Below are 13,299 nucleotides of genomic sequence, written 5' to 3' on the forward strand. Positions count from 1 at the left end.
TTTCGATACAAAGGGGCGGTTTTCGCTATTGAAGCGCCCGCTGTTCATGCTGCTCGCATTCCAGGTCTAGTTTTGATGTTGCGCGCATCGCTAGACATATTTGTTTTCTTGCAGTTTGACTCCTTCACTCACGAATTCGATACAAAGGGGCGGTTTTCGCTATTGAAGCGCCCGCTGTTCATGCTGCTCGCATTCCAGGTCTAGTTTTGATGTTGCGCGCATCGCTAGACATTTCGTTTTCTTGTAGTTTGACTCCTTCGCTCACGAATCTGATACAAAGGGGCGGTCGTCACTTTTGAAGCGCCCGCTGTTCATGATGCTCGCATTACATGTCTAGTTTTCATGTTGCGCTCATCGCTAGACATATTTGTTTTCTTGCAGTTTGACTCCTTCACTCACGAATTCGATACAAAGGGGCGGTTTTCGCTATTGAAGCGCCCGCTGTTCATGCTGCTCGCATTCCAGGTCTAGTTTTGATGTTGCGCGCATCGCTAGACATTTCGTTTTCTTGTAGTTTGACTCCTTCGCTCACGAATCTGATACAAAGGGGCGGTCGTCACTTTTGAAGCGCGCGTTGTTCATGCTGCTCACATTCCAGGTCTAGTTTTCATGTTGCGCACATCGCTAGAAATATTTGTTTTATTGCAGTTTGACTCCTTCGCTCACGAATTCGATACAAAGGGGCCGTTCTAGCTTTATAAGCGCCCGCTGTTCATGCTGCTCGCATTCCAGGTCTAGGTTTCATGTGCGCGCATCACTAGACATATTTGTTTTCTTGCAGTTTGACTCCTTCGCTCACACTTTCGATACAAAGGGACGGATGGCGCTTTTGAAGCGCCCGCTGTTCATGATGCTCGCATTCCAGGACTAGTTTTCATGATGCGCGCATCGCTAGACGTATTTGTTTTCTAGCAGTTTGACTCCTTCGCTCACGAATTCGATACAAAGGGGCGGTTGTCGCTTTTGAAGCGCGCGTTGTTCATGCTGCTCACATTCCAGGTCTAGTTTTCATGTTGCGCACATCGCTAGAAATATTTGTTTTATTGCAGTTTGACTCCTTCACTCACGAATTCGATACAAAGGGGCGGTTGTCGCTTTTGAAGCGCGCGCTGTTCATGCTGCTCACATTCCCGGTCTAGTTTTCATGTGCGCGCATCACCAGGCATCATTGTTTTCTTGCAAATTGACTTCTTCGCTCACGAATTCGATTCAAAGGGGATGTTCTCGCTTTTGAAGCGCCCGCTGTTCATGCTGCTCGCATTCCAGGTCTAGGTTTCATGTGCGCGCATCGCTAGACATATTTGTTTTCTTGCAGTTTGGCTCCTTCATTCACGAGTTCGATACAAAGGGGCGGTTGTCGCTTTTCAAACTCCCGCTGTTCATGCTGCTCGTATTCCATGTCTAGTTTTCATGATGCGCGCATCGCTAGACATATTTGTATTCATGCAGTTTGACTCCTTCACTCACGAATTCGATACAAAGTGGCGGTTGTCGATTTTGAAGCGAGCGCTGTTCATGCTGCTCACATTCCAGGTCTAGTTTTCATGTTGCGCGCACCGCTAGACATATTTGTTTTCTTGCAGTTTGGATCCTTCATTCATGAGTTCGATACTAAGTGGCGGTTGTCGCTTTTGAAACGCCTGCTGTTCATGCTGCTCGCATTCCAGGTCTAGTTTTCATGTTGCGCGCAACGTTAGAAATATTTGTTTTCTTGCAGTTTGACTCCTTCACTCACGAATTCGATACAAATGTGCGGTTGTCGCTTTTGAAGCGCCCGCTGTTCATGCTGCTCGCATTCCAGGTCTAGTTTTCATGATGCAGGCATCGCTAGACATATTTGTTGTCTTGCAGTTTGACTCCTTCACTCACTAAGTCGATACAAAGGGGCGGTTCTCGCTTTTGAAGCGTGCGCTGTTCATGCTGCTCGCATTCCAGGTCTAGTTTTCATGTGCGCGCACCACTAGACATATTTGTTTTCTTGCAGTTTGACTCCTTCGCTCACACTTTCGATACAAAGGGGCGGTTTTCGCTATTGAAGCGCCCGCTGTTCATGCTGCTCGCATTCCAGGTCTAGTTTTCATGTTGCGCGCATCGCTAGAAATATTTGTTTTCTTGCAGTTTGACTGCTTCACTCACAAATTCGATACAAAGGGGCGGTTGTCGCTTTTCAAGCGCCCGCTGTTCTGGCTGCTCGCATTCCAGATCTAGTTTTCATGTTGCGCGCATCGCTAGAAATATTTGTTTTCTTGCAGTTTCACTGCTTCACTCACGAATTCGATTCAAAAGGGCGGTTGTCGCTTTTAAAGCGCCCGCTGTTCCTGCTGCTCGCATACCATTTGTAGTTTACATGTTGCGCGCATCGCTAGACATAATTTTGTCTTCCAGTTTGAATCCTTCACTTACGAATTCTATACAAAGTTGCGGTTCTCGCTTTTGAAGCGCCCGCTGTTCATGCTGCTCACCTTCCAGGTCTAGGTTTCATGTGCGCGCATCGCTAGACATCATTGTTTTCTTGCAAATTGACTTCTTCGCTCACGAATTCGTTTCAAAGGGGCGGTTCTCGCTTTTGAAGCGCCCGCTGTTCATGCTGCTCGCATTCCAGGTCTAGGTTTCATGTGCGCGCATCGCTAGATATATTTGTTTTCTTGCAGTTTGATTCCTTCACTTCCGAATTCGATACAAAGGGGCCGTTCTAGCTTTATAAGCGCCCGCTGTTCATGCTGCTCGCATTCCAGGTCTAGGTTTCATGTGCGCGCACCACTAGACATATTTGTTTTCTTGCAGTTTGACTCCTTCGCTCACACTTTCGAAACAAAGGGGCGGTTTTCGCTATTGAAGCGCCCGCTGTTCATGCTGCTCGCATTCCAGGTCTAGTTTTGATGTTGCGCGCATCGCTAGACATTTCGTTTTCTTGTTGTTTGACTCCTTCGCTCACGAATCTGATACAAAGGGGCGGTCGTCACTTTTGAAGCGCCCGCTGTTCATGATGCTCGCATTACATGTCTAGTTTTCATGTTGCGCTCATCGCTAGACATATTTGTTTTCTTGCAGTTTGACTCCTTCACTCACGAATTCGATACAAAGGGGCGGTTTTCGCTATTGAAGCGCCCGCTGTTCATGCTGCTCGCATTCCAGGTCTAGTTTTGATGTTGCGCGCATCGCTGGACATTTCGTTTTCTTGTAGTTTGACTCCTTCGCTCACGAATCTGATACAAAGGGGCGGTCGTCACTTTTGAAGCGCGCGTTGTTCATGCTGCTCACATTCCAGGTCTAGTTTTCATGTTGCGCTCATCGCTAGACATATTTGTTTTCTTGCAGTTTGACTCCTTCACTCACGAATTCGATACAAAGGGGCGGTTTTCGCTATTGAAGCGCCCGCTGTTCATGCTGCTCGCATTCCAGGTCTAGTTTTGATGTTGCGTGCATCGCTAGACATTTCGTTTTCTTGTTGTTTGACTCCTTCGCTCACGAATCTGATACAAAGGGGCGGTCGTCACTTTTGAAGCGCCCGCTGTTCATGATGCTCGCATTACATGTCTAGTTTTTATGTTGCGCTCATCGCTAGACATATTTGTTTTCTTGCAGTTTGACTCCTTCACTCACGAATTCGATACAAAGGGGCGGTTTTCGCTATTGAAGCGCCCGCTGTTCATGCTGCTCGCATTCCAGGTCTAGTTTTGATGTTGCGCGCATCGCTGGACATTTCGTTTTCTTGTAGTTTGACTCCTTCGCTCACGAATCTGATACAAAGGGGCGGTCGTCACTTTTGAAGCGCGCGTTGTTCATGCTGCTCACATTCCAGGTCTAGTTTTCATGTTGCGCACATCGCTAGAAATATTTGTTTTATTGCAGTTTGACTCCTTCGCTCACGAATTCAATACAAAGGGGCCGTTCTAGCTTTATAAGCGCCCGCTGTTCATGCTGCTCGCATTCCAGGTCTAGGTTTCATGTGCGCGCATCACTAGACATATTTGTTTTCTTGCAGTTTGACTCCTTCGCTCACACTTTCGATACAAAGGGACGGATGGCGCTTTTGAAGCGCCCGCTGTTCATGATGCTCGCATTCCAGGACTAGTTTTCATGATGCGCGCATCGCTAGACGTATTTGTTTTCTAGCAGTTTGACTCCTTCGCTCACGAATTCGATACAAAGGGGCGGTTGTCGCTTTTGAAGCGCGCGTTGTTCATGCTGCTCACATTCCAGGTCTAGTTTTCATGTTGCGCACATCGCTAGAAATATTTGTTTTATTGCAGTTTGACTCCTTCACTCACGAATTCGATACAAAGGGGCGGTTGTCGCTTTTGAAGCGCGCGCTGTTCATGCTGCTCACATTCCCGGTCTAGTTTTCATGTGCGCGCATCACCAGACATCATTGTTTTCTTGCAAATTGACTTCTTCGCTCACGAATTCGATTCAAAGGGGATGTTCTCGCTTTTGAAGCGCCCGCTGTTCATGCTGCTCGCATTCCAGGTCTAGGTTTCATGTGCGCGCATCGCTAGACATATTTGTTTTCTTGCAGTTTGGCTCCTTCATTCACGAGTTCGATACAAAGGGGCGGTTGTCGCTTTTCAAACTCCCGCTGTTCATGCTGCTCGTATTCCATGTCTAGTTTTCATGATGCGCGCATCGCTAGACATATTTGTATTCATGCAGTTTGACTCCTTCACTCACGAATTCGATACAAAGTGGCGGTTGTCGATTTTGAAGCGAGCGCTGTTCATGCTGCTCACATTCCAGGTCTAGTTTTCATGTTGCGCGCACCGCTAGACATATTTGTTTTCTTGCAGTTTGGATCCTTCATTCATGAGTTCGATACTAAGTGGCGGTTGTCGCTTTTGAAACGCCTGCTGTTCATGCTGCTCGCATTCCAGGTCTAGTTTTGATGTTGCGCGCAACGTTAGAAATATTTGTTTTCTTGCAGTTTGACTCCTTCACTCACGAATTCGATACAAATGTGCGGTTGTCGCTTTTGAAGCGCCCGCTGTTCATGCTGCTCGCATTCCAGGTCTAGTTTTCATGATGCAGGCATCGCTAGACATATTTGTTGTCTTGCAGTTTGACTCCTTCACTCACTAAGTCGATACAAGGGGCGGTTCTCGCTTTTGAAGCGTGCGCTGTTCATGCTGCTCGCATTCCAGGTCTAGTTTTCATGTGCGCGCACCACTAGACATATTTGTTTTCTTGCAGTTTGACTCCTTCGCTCACACTTTCGATACAAAGGGGCGGTTTTCGCTATTGAAGCGCCCGCTGTTCATGCTGCTCGCATTCCAGGTCTAGTTTTCATGTTGCGCGCATCGCTAGAAATATTTTTCTTGCAGTTTGACTGCTTCACTCACAAATTCGATACAAAGGGGCGGTTGTCGCTTTTCAAGCGCCCGCTGTTCAGGCTGCTCGCATTCCAGATCTAGTTTTCATGTTGCGCGCATCGCTAGAAATATTTGTTTTCTTGCAGTTTCACTGCTTCACTCACGAATTCGATTCAAAAGGGCGGTTGTCGCTTTTAAAGCGCCCGCTGTTCCTGCTGCTCGCATACCATTTGTAGTTTTCATGTTGCGCGCATCGCTAGACATAATTTTGTCTTCCAGTTTGAATCCTTCACTTACGAATTCTATACAAAGTTGCGGTTCTCGCTTTTGAAGCGCCCGCTGTTCATGCTGCTCGCATTCCAGGTCTAGTTTTGATGTTGCGCGCATCGCTAGACATTTCGTTTTCTTGTAGTTTGACTCCTTCGCTCACGAATCTGATACAAAGGGGCGGTCGTCACTTTTGAAGCGCGCGTTGTTCATGCTGCTCACATTCCAGGTCTAGTTTTCATGTTGCGCACATCGCTAGAAATATTTGTTTTATTGCAGTTTGACTCCTTCGCTCACGAATTCGATACAAAGGGGCCGTTCTAGCTTTATAAGCGCCCGCTTTTCATGCTGCTCGCATTCCAGGTCTAGGTTTCATGTGCGCGCATCACTAGACATATTTGTTTTCTTGCAGTTTGACTCCTTCGCTCACACTTTCGATACAAAGGGACGGATGGCGCTTTTGTAGCGCCCGCTGTTCATGATGCTCGCATTCCAGGTCTAGTTTTCATGATGCGCGCATCGCTAGACGTATTTGTTTTCTAGCAGTTTGACTCCTTCGCTCACGAATTCGATACAAAGGGGCGGTTGTCGCTTTTGAAGCGCGCGTTGTTCATGCTGCTCACATTCCAGGTCTAGTTTTCATGTTGCGCACATCGCTAGAAATATTTGTTTTATTGCAGTTTGACTCCTTCACTCACGAATTCGATACAAAGGGGCGGTTGTCGCTTTTGAAGCGCGCGCTGTTCATGCTGCTCACATTCCCGGTCTAGTTTTCATGTGCGCGCATCACCAGACATCATTGTTTTCTTGCAAATTGACTTCTTCGCTCACGAATTCGTTTCAAAGGGGCGGTTCTCGCTTTTGAAGCGCCCGCTGTTCATGCTGCTCGCATTCCAGGTCTAGGTTTCATGTGCGCGCATCGCTAGACATATTTGTTTTCTTGCAGTTTGGCTCCTTCATTCACGAGTTCGATACAAAGGGGCGGTTGTCGCTTTTCAAACTCCCGCTGTTCATGCTGCTCGCATTCCAGGTCTAGTTTTCATGTTGCGCGCAACGTTAGAAATATTTGTTTTCTTGCAGTTTGACTCCTTCACTCACGAATTCGATACAAATGTGCGGTTGTCGATTTTGAAGCGCCCGCTGTTCATGCTGCTCGCATTCCAGGTCTAGTTTTCATGATGCAGGCATCGCTAGACATATTTGTTGTCTTGCAGTTTGACTCCTTCACTCACTAAGTCGATACAAAGGGGCGGTTCTCGCTTTTGAAGCGTGCGCTGTTCATGCTGCTCGCATTCCAGGTCTAGTTTTCATGTTGCGCGCATCGCTAGAAATATTTGTTTTCTTGCAGTTTCACTGCTTCACTCACGAATTCGATACAAATGGGCGGTAGTCGCTTTTAAAGCGCCCGCTGCTCATGCTGCTCGCATTTCATGTCTAGATTTCATATTGCGCGCATCGCTCGCTCACCAACTAGCCCCGCAACAAGTGTTACTTGAGATCGCTAGACATATTTGTTTTCTTGCAGTTCGAAACCTTCACTCACGAATTCGATACAAAGGGGCGGTTGTCGCCTTTGAAGCGGGGGCTGTTCATGCTGCTCACATTCCAGGTCTAGTTTTCATGTTGCGCGCATTGCTAGAAATAATTGTTTTCTTGCAGTTTGACTCCTTCACTCACGAATTCGATACAAAGGGGCGGTTGTTGCTTTTAAAGCGCCCGCTGTTCATGCTGCTCGCTTTCCAGGTCTAGTTTTCATGTTGCGCGCATCGCTAGAAATATTTGTTTTCTTACAGTTTGACTGCTTCACTCACGAATTCGATACAAAGGGGCGGTTGTCGCTTTTCAAGCGCCCGCTGTTCAGGCTGCTCGCATTCCAGATCTAGTTTTCATGTTGCGCGCATCGCTAGAAATATTTGTTTTCTTGCAGTTTCACTGCTTCACTCACGAATTCGATTCAAAAGGGCGGTTGTCGCTTTTAAAGCGCCCGCTGTTCATGCTGCTCACATACCATTTGTAGTTTTCATGTTGCGCGCATCGCTAGACATAATTTTGTCTTCCAGTTTGAATCCTTCACTTACGAATTCTATACAAAGTTGCGGTTCTCGCTTTTGAAGCGCCCGCTGTTCATGCTGCTCACATTCCAGGTCTAGGTTTCATGTGCGCGCATCGCTAGACATATTTGTTTTCTTGCAGTTTGACTCCTTCGCTCACGAATTCGATACAAAGGGGCGGTTCTCGCATTTGAAGCGCCCGCTGTTCATGCTGCTCGCATTCCAGGTCTAGGTTTCATGTGCGCGCATCGCTAGATATATTTGTTTTCTTGCAGTTTGATTCCTTCACTTCCGAATTCGATACAAAGGGGCCGTTCTAGCTTTATAAGCGCCCGCTGTTCATGCTGCTCGCATTCCAGGTCTAGGTTTCATGTGCGCGCATCACTAGACATATTTGTTTTCTTGCAGTTTGACTCCTTCGCTCACACGTTCGATACAAAGGGACGGATGGCGCTTTTGAAGCGCCCGCTGTTCATGATGCTCGCATTACATGTCTAGTTTTCATGTTGCACCCATCGCTAGACATATTTGTTTTCTTGCAGTTTGACTCCTTCACTGAAGAAATCGATACAAAGGAGCGGTTGTCGCTTTTGAAGCGCCCGCTGTTCATGCTGCTCGCATTCCAGGTCTAGTTTTTATGATGCGCGCATCGCTAGACATATTTGTATTCTTGCAGTTTGACTCCTTCACTCACGAATTCGATACAAAGGGGCGGTTTTCGCTACTGAAGCGCGCGCTGTTCATGCTGATCACATTCCAGGTCTAGTTTTCATGTTGCGCGCATCGCTAGAAATATTTGTTTTCTTGCAGTTTGACTGCTTCACTCACGAATTCGATACAAAGGGGCGGTTGTAGCTTTTGAAGCGCGCGCTGTTCATGCTGCTCACATTCAAGGCCTAGTTTTCATGTTGCGCGCATTGCTAGAAATAATTGTTTTCTTGCAGTTTGATTCCTTCACTCACGAATTCGATACAAAGGGGCGGTTGTTGCTTTTAAAGCGCCCGCTGTACATGCTACCCGCATTCCATGTCTAGTTTTATGTTGCGCGCATCGCTAGACATATTTGTTTTCTTCCAGTTTACATCCATCACTCACGAATTCTACACAAAGGGGCAGTTCTCGCTTTTGATGCGCCCGCTGTTCATGCTGCTCGCATTCCAGGTCTAGGTTTCATGTGCGCGCATCGCTAAACATATTTGTTTTCTTGCAGTTTGATTACTTCACTCACGAATTCGATACAAAGGGGTGGTTCTCGCTTTATAAGCGCCCGCTGTTCATGCTGCTCACATTCCAGATCTAGTTTTCATGTTGCGCGCATTGCTAGAAATAATTGTTTTCTTGCAGTTTGACTGCTTCACTCACGAATTCGATACAAAGGGGCGGTTGTAGCTTTTGAAGCGCGCGCTGTTCATGCTGCTCACATTCAAGGCCTAGTTTTCATGTTGCGCGCATTGCTAGAAATAATTGTTTTCTTGCAGTTTGATTCCTTCACTCACGAATTCGATACAAAGGGGCGGTTGTTGCTTTTAAAGCGCCCGCTGTACATGCTACCCGCATTCCATGTCTAGTTTTATGTTGCGCGCATCGCTAGACATATTTGTTTTCTTCCAGTTTACATCCAGCACTCACGAATTCTACACAAAGGGGCAGTTCTCGCTTTTGATGCGCCCGCTGTTCATGCTGCTCGCATTCCAGGTCTAGGTTTCATGTGCGCGCATCGCTAAACATATTTGTTTTCTTGCAGTTTGATTACTTCACTCACGAATTCGATACAAAGGGGTGGTTCTCGCTTTATAAGCGCCCGCTGTTCATGCTGCTCACATTCAAGGCCTAGTTTTCATGTTGCGCGCATTGCTAGAAATAATTGTTTTCTTGCAGTTTGATTCCTTCACTCACGAATTCGATACAAAGGGGCGGTTGTTGCTTTTAAAGCGCCCGCTGTACATGCTACCCGCATTCCATGTCTAGTTTTATGTTGCGCGCATCGCTAGACATATTTGTTTTCTTCCAGTTTACATCCATCACTCACGAATTTTACACAAAGGGGCAGTTCTCGCTTTTGATGCGCCCGCTGTTCATGCTGCTCGCATTCCAGGTCTAGTTTTCATGTTGCGCGCATCGCTAGAAATATTTGTTTTCATGCAGTTTGATGCTTCACTCACGAATTCGATACAAAGGGGCGGTAGTCGCTTTTAAAGCGCCCGCTGCTCATGCTGCTCGCATTTCATGTCTAGATTTCATGTTGCGCGCATCGCTCGCTCACCAACTAGCCCCGCAACAAGTGTTACTTGAGATCGCTAGACATATTTGTTTTCTTGCAGTTCGAAACCTTCACTCACGAATTCGATACAAAGGGGCGGTTGTCGCCTTTGAAGCGGGGGCTGTTCATGCTGCTCACATTCCAGGCCTAGTTTTCATGTTGCGCGCATTGCTAGAAATAATTGTTTTCTTGCAGTTTGATTCCTTCACTCACGAATTCGATACAAAGGGGCGGTTGTTGCTTTTAAAGCGCCCGCTGTACATGCTACCCGCATTCCATGTCTAGTTTTATGTTGCGCGCATCGCTAGACATATTTGTTTTCTTCCAGTTTACATCCATCACTCACGAATTCTACACAAAGGGGCAGTTCTCGCTTTTGATGCGCCCGCTGTTCATGCTGCTCGCATTCCAGGTCTAGGTTTCATGTGCGCGCATCGCTAAACATATTTGTTTTCTTGCAGTTTGATTACTTCACTCACGAATTCGATACAAAGGGGTGGTTCTCGCTTTATAAGCGCCCGCTGTTCATGCTGCTCACATTCCAGATCTAGTTTTCATGTTGCGCGCATTGCTAGAAATAATTGTTTTCTTGCAGTTTGACTCCTTCACTCACGAATTCGATACAAAGGGGCGGTTGTTGCTTTTAAAGCGCCCGCTGTTCATGCTGCTCGCATTCCATGTCTAGTTTTATGTTGCGCGCATCGTTAGACATATTTGTTTTCTTCCAGTTTACATACATCACTCACGAATTCTATACAAAGGGGCAGTTCTCGCTTTTGATGCGCCCTCTGTTCATGCTGCTCGCATTCCAGGTCTAGTTTTCATGATGCGCGCATCGCTAGACATATTTGTATTCTTGCAGTTTGACTCCTTCACTCACGAATTCGATACAAAGGGGCGGTTTTCGCTACTGAAGCGCGCGCTGTTCATGCTGATCACATTCCAGGTCTAGTTTTCATGTTGCGCGCATCGCTAGAAATATTTGTTTTCTTGCAGTTTGACTGCTTCACTCACGAATTCGATACAAAGGGGCGGTTGTAGCTTTTGAAGCGCGCGCTGTTCATGCTGCTCACATTCAAGGCCTAGTTTTCATGTTGCGCGCATTGCTAGAAATAATTGTTTTCTTGCAGTTTGATTCCTTCACTCACAAATTCGATACAAAGGGGCGGTTGTTGCTTTTAAAGCGCCCGCTGTACATGCTACCCGCATTCCATGTCTAGTTTTATGTTGCGCGCATCGCTAGACATATTTGTTTTCTTCCAGTTTACATCCATCACTCACGAATTCTACACAAAGGGGCAGTTCTCGCTTTTGATGCGCCCGCTGTTCATGCTGCTCGCATTCCAGGTCTAGGTTTCATGTGCGCGCATCGCTAAACATATTTGTTTTCTTGCAGTTTGATTACTTCACTCACGAATTCGATACAAAGGGGTGGTTCTCGCTTTATAAGCGCCCGCTGTTCATGCTGCTCACATTCAAGGCCTAGTTTTCATGTTGCGCGCATTGCTAGAAATAATTGTTTTCTTGCAGTTTGATTCCTTCACTCACGAATTCGATACAAAGGGGCGGTTGTTGCTTTTAAAGCGCCCGCTGTACATGCTACCCGCATTCCATGTCTAGCTTTATGTTGCGCGCATCGCTAGACATATTTGTTTTCTTCCAGTTTACATCCATCACTCACGAATTCTACACAAAGGGGCAGTTCTCGCTTTTGATGCGCCCGCTGTTCATGCTGCTCGCATTCCAGGTCTAGTTTTCATGTTGCGCGCATCGCTAGAAATATTTGTTTTCTTGCAGTTTGATGCTTCACTCACGAATTCGATACAAAGGGGCGGTAGTCGCTTTTAAAGCGCCCGCTGCTCATGCTGCTCGCATTTCATGTCTAGATTTCATGTTGCGCGCATCGCTCGCTCACCAACTAGCCCCGCAACAAGTGTTACTTGAGATCGCTAGACATATTTGTTTTCTTGCAGTTCGAAACCTTCACTCACGAATTCGATACAAAGGGGCGGTTGTCGCCTTTGAAGCGGGGGCTGTTCATGCTGCTCACATTCCAGGTCTAGTTTTCATGTTGCGCGCATCGCTAGAAATATTTGTTTTCTTGCAGTTTGACTGCTTCACTCACGAATTCGATACAAAGGGGCGGTTGTAGCTTTTGATGCGCCCGCTGTTCATGCTGCTCACATTCAAGGCCTAGTTTTCATGTTGCGCGCATTGCTAGAAATAATTGTTTTCTTGCAGTTTGATTCCTTCACTCACGAATTCGATACAAAGGGGCGGTTGTTGCTTTTAAAGCGCCCGCTGTACATGCTACCCGCATTCCATGTCTAGTTTTATGTTGCGCGCATCGCTAGACATATTTGTTTTCTTCCAGTTTACATCCAGCACTCACGAATTCTACACAAAGGGGCAGTTCTCGCTTTTGATGCGCCCGCTGTTCATGCTGCTCGCATTCCAGGTCTAGGTTTCATGTGCGCGCATCGCTAAACATATTTGTTTTCTTGCAGTTTGATTACTTCACTCACGAATTCGATACAAAGGGGTGGTTCTCGCTTTATAAGCGCCCGCTGTTCATGCTGCTCACATTCAAGGCCTAGTTTTCATGTTGCGCGCATTGCTAGAAATAATTGTTTTCTTGCAGTTTGATTCCTTCACTCACGAATTCGATACAAAGGGGCGGTTGTTGCTTTTAAAGCGCCCGCTGTACATGCTATCCGCATTCCATGTCTAGTTTTATGTTGCGCGCATCGCTAGACATATTTGTTTTCTTCCAGTTTACATCCATCACTCACGAATTCTACACAAAGGGGCAGTTCTCGCTTTTGATGCGCCCGCTGTTCATGCTGCTCGCATTCCAGGTCTAGTTTTCATGTTGCGCGCATCGCTAGAAATATTTGTTTTCTTGCAGTTTGATGCTTCACTCACGAATTCGATACAAAGGGGCGGTAGTCGCTTTTAAAGCGCCCGCTGCTCATGCTGCTCGCATTTCATGTCTAGATTTCATGTTGCGCGCATCGCTCGCTCACCAACTAGCCCCGCAACAAGTGTTACTTGAGATCGCTAGACATATTTGTTTTCTTGCAGTTCGAAACCTTCACTCACGAATTCGATACAAAGGGGCGGTTGTCGCCTTTGAAGCGGGGGCTGTTCATGCTGCTCACATTCCAGGTCTAGTTTTCATGTTGCGCGCATTGCTAGAAATAATTGTTTTCTTGCAGTTTGACTCCTTCACTCACGAATTCGATACAAAGGGGCGGTTGTTGCTTTTAAAGTGCCCGCTGTTCATGCTGCTCGCATTCCATGTCTAGTTTTATGTTGCGCGCATCGTTAGACATATTTGTTTTCTTCCAGTTTACATACATCACTCACGAATTCTATACAAAGGGGCAGTTCTCGCTTTTGATGCGCCCTCTGT

This window comes from Amblyomma americanum, chromosome 10 (genome assembly GCF_052857255.1).
Source record: "Amblyomma americanum isolate KBUSLIRL-KWMA chromosome 10, ASM5285725v1, whole genome shotgun sequence".
Lineage (NCBI taxonomy): Eukaryota > Metazoa > Arthropoda > Arachnida > Ixodida > Ixodidae > Amblyomma > Amblyomma americanum.